A 3,277-nucleotide genomic window follows, 5' to 3' on the forward strand; every position below is an offset into this window, starting at 1 on the left:
CATAACTTGTAAGCATTTTGACCCGTACATTTGTTTTCTATTTTTACCACCTGCCCACGACCTAATGGCCAATAGTTCAGGGGCAACTGGGAGATGGGGGACAGAGGTAGCCTCGACCCTAGAAAGCGGCAGGCGCAGCGGGCAGCACATGCCAACTGGAAATGAATAGTCTAAAATATGATATTATTTTCATAATTATTAAAAATAATGTTTGAGTTCTGTATGGCATGGGCGGCCGGCCGAGGCGTCCAAGTAAGAGTAGGCCTATATTACAACGATTTTATGGAGTGCTGCTCCGCAGAAAGGAAGCTCACAATCCTGACGAAACACTAACTCGGTTATGTGATATCAATATTTCGTAATTACGATTTATTATTTTTAATAATTATGAAAATAATATCATATTTTAGACTATTCAATTCCAGTTGGCCTGTGCGGGCTTGTGTCGTGAGGTGAGGACAGCGAGTTTTCAGTCACCCGTTTTCTAAAATTCTGCTCTGCGCCTTATATACATATATACACACGTCTACGGGCGCGTAGGCGCGGAATTTTGGAAAACAGTGCAGGTGACTTTGAGTTTTTTTAAACGGAAAGAGGGCTTGCGAGCAGGGACATTTCCCTTGCAGGTTTTGAGACTCCCAGAGGAGGAAACTCATGGGGGGGATTTTTTCTATACTCAAGGTTGGAAAGCTGCTACAAAGTTTTAAAATTTTCCCATTAAAAATCTAATTTTGTTAGATGTAAATTAAAGATGATATACTTGCAAAGAAAACACTATCGAAATCGGCTTAGTGAGTGATATGTACATGGATAGTGCACGGATCAAAGTAACACGTTTGTGATACCTGTGTTTATTTTTTAAATTATGAGCGTTCAGACTCTATATAAAATGGTTTTCTGACCCATTTACAGAAAATCGTAAGATTTTCTTTCTAGACAAGGAAGGGTTTTAATTTTTCGTCTTGTGTGAATGGGCTGTGTTCCGGCTGCGCTGGGTCTCTGCGGCGTTTCGGTACCCACAAATTTACCGAAATACCGAAGACGCCCTACATTGTGACATTCGGTGTATGATTTCACGATAAACCGTGGTCAAAACTTTCCTTTTCATTAAAACTTTGTACATCAGATACTTGTAAAACTTGAGGTAGATGACCACATTACCAGATATTTCTGACTTAGGCCGCATTCAAAAAATGGGGGGGGGGGGGGCTGGAAGAAATCAATGGGGATTCGAAAATTTTAGGGGTAGTCGAGGGGGGGACTTGAAAGTTTTGCTCTGCCTATGGGGGGACCTGAAAAGAAAATATTTTTGCTCAAAATATTTTGATGTCATCCAATGGATTTAATGTCAGTAATAATTAAACAAAATCTAGAACCGTTTTGTCGCATTTTATGACTTTAATCTCAAAATATCTAAACATGTATGAATGGCAGTAAATTTTCGTAAAAACAATACGTAGGCTAAGTTAATTGGCAAGCTGAATACTGGACAGTTCAACGTGCTACATAGGGAGTAGAGTTAAAACAGCTACTGCCCTGCTACTGCATACTGGCAGTGACAATGATAGCTCGACTCTGATGTAGTTTAAGAAGAGTTTCGGTCAAAGGATTATGACAATATTCAATTGACAGTGACAGTGAAACATACATGTACACAAGACCCGGCCAGAGAGCAAAACATTGAAGACTTAGGGACTAACAGTTACCATGGCTTTTTGAATTCTGGCATATGAGAACAATCAAATATAAATGGAGAAAAAAGATGGGGTCACCATGCTTGATCTTATACAAATATACGATGAAAAGTCACAGTTTTTTTAAATCAATTAAAATCAATATATAAAACCATTCATTTCAAGTTCATGCAGTGAATGAAATTTTCACATCTCATCGTACAAAAGTAAACACAAAAGTAAAACTTTGAACAGTAAAGACTCTAATTCAAATGAAAAATGTGTGACTAAATGGAATCTTTTATTTTTTATCAAATTTGCCATTATTACACTCAAAATTTCTGAGATTAAAACATTAATTTGACGGAATATTTTAACCTTCCAGTGTTGTCAATTTTATAAAACATTTATAAGTAATATCTAAGTTGTATATGTCTTGTATGGAAGACCGGTCATGACATGCGAGTTTTTTAAACTGCGATCTGCGGGTAGGGTTAGGGTTAGGGTTGGGATTAGGGGTTAGGGGTAGGGGTAGGGGTTAGAGTCAGGGTTAGGGTTAGGTCGCAGATCACAGTTTAAAGACGCAGGTCGCATGTCGCAGGTCGTGACGGGTCCATAGTCTTGTACTTTTGAAAAAAAAATTTCAGTAGTCACTGTGCTCAGTTATTCACAATTTAGTAAAACGTAGCCAGGAATACACATTTTTCATACTCTCTGTCATGATTGTCATTTTGTGTGCCTATCAGCTGGTGCCATTGACCTGGCCAGAGTTGGATAAACTCAAGTCAGCGTAGACTGATAAATCAAAAAAGTCCTCTGATACATTTAAAAATTAATCAATTTAAGAATTTGCCCTAGGTATATGGCTCTACAACCTGCTGATAAGAGGTAGTGTTGAACATCTACGTGCAGAACTAAGCTTACGCAATACATGTTTATCTTTATTCCGCGTGCATTCCTAATAAATATGCGGCTGTAGGTATGGTAATGGGGGGGGGGGGACTTGGAATTTTTGATCATATAGACGGGGGGGGGGACTTGAAAATTTCTTAGAGTATTGAGGGGGGATCTGAAAAAAAATAAGATTTCAATTGCGATTCCTCCACCCCCACCCCCTCACCTTTTTTCTTTGAACGCAGCCTCAGAACATACGTGGCGAAATTGCTAATCTTTTTGAATGTTTTTATAATGGCCCTTTTATCCCATTTCTCACGATTTATACATCCCTTGTACTCTGTCTTTGAAACGGGTCGGCGTATACTACAAATGGCCGTAGCCTTGCTTCCAAGCATGGGGTGACTAAAAAACAACAAAACCAACAAAACAAAACCAAAACAAAACAAACTACAAGGGGCAGCAAGAAAGTTGTCGTTCGCAAACATTGTGTTTACGCAAGCAGTTTCTTGGCGGTCGCGGACAATGTTCGTCGTTCAGTCCAAAAAACTTTATTCGTGAAAATGAGACCGTGCAATCTTCGTCACGGTTGCCGTCCGTATCCGGGGATTTAATCTGTCCCGAATCTGTCCAGGGCGTACTGGTTTACAGTGCTTCAGAGCGCCACAGACGTTCTGGCATCCGTAATTTGATACTTTCGTTTGTGGGGT

General features: G+C 39.5%; 1 protein-coding gene across 1 annotated transcript in view; it reads left to right on the forward strand.

The window, feature by feature from the left end:
* LOC139151902 (probable endonuclease 4) overlaps nt 1–3,277 on the forward strand; it is a 577,101-nt gene that overhangs the window by 274,155 nt on the left and 299,669 nt on the right. The gene's annotated exons all lie outside the window — the stretch shown is intronic.

This window comes from Ptychodera flava, chromosome 15 (genome assembly GCF_041260155.1).
Source record: "Ptychodera flava strain L36383 chromosome 15, AS_Pfla_20210202, whole genome shotgun sequence".
Taxonomy (NCBI): Eukaryota; Metazoa; Hemichordata; class Enteropneusta; family Ptychoderidae; genus Ptychodera; species Ptychodera flava.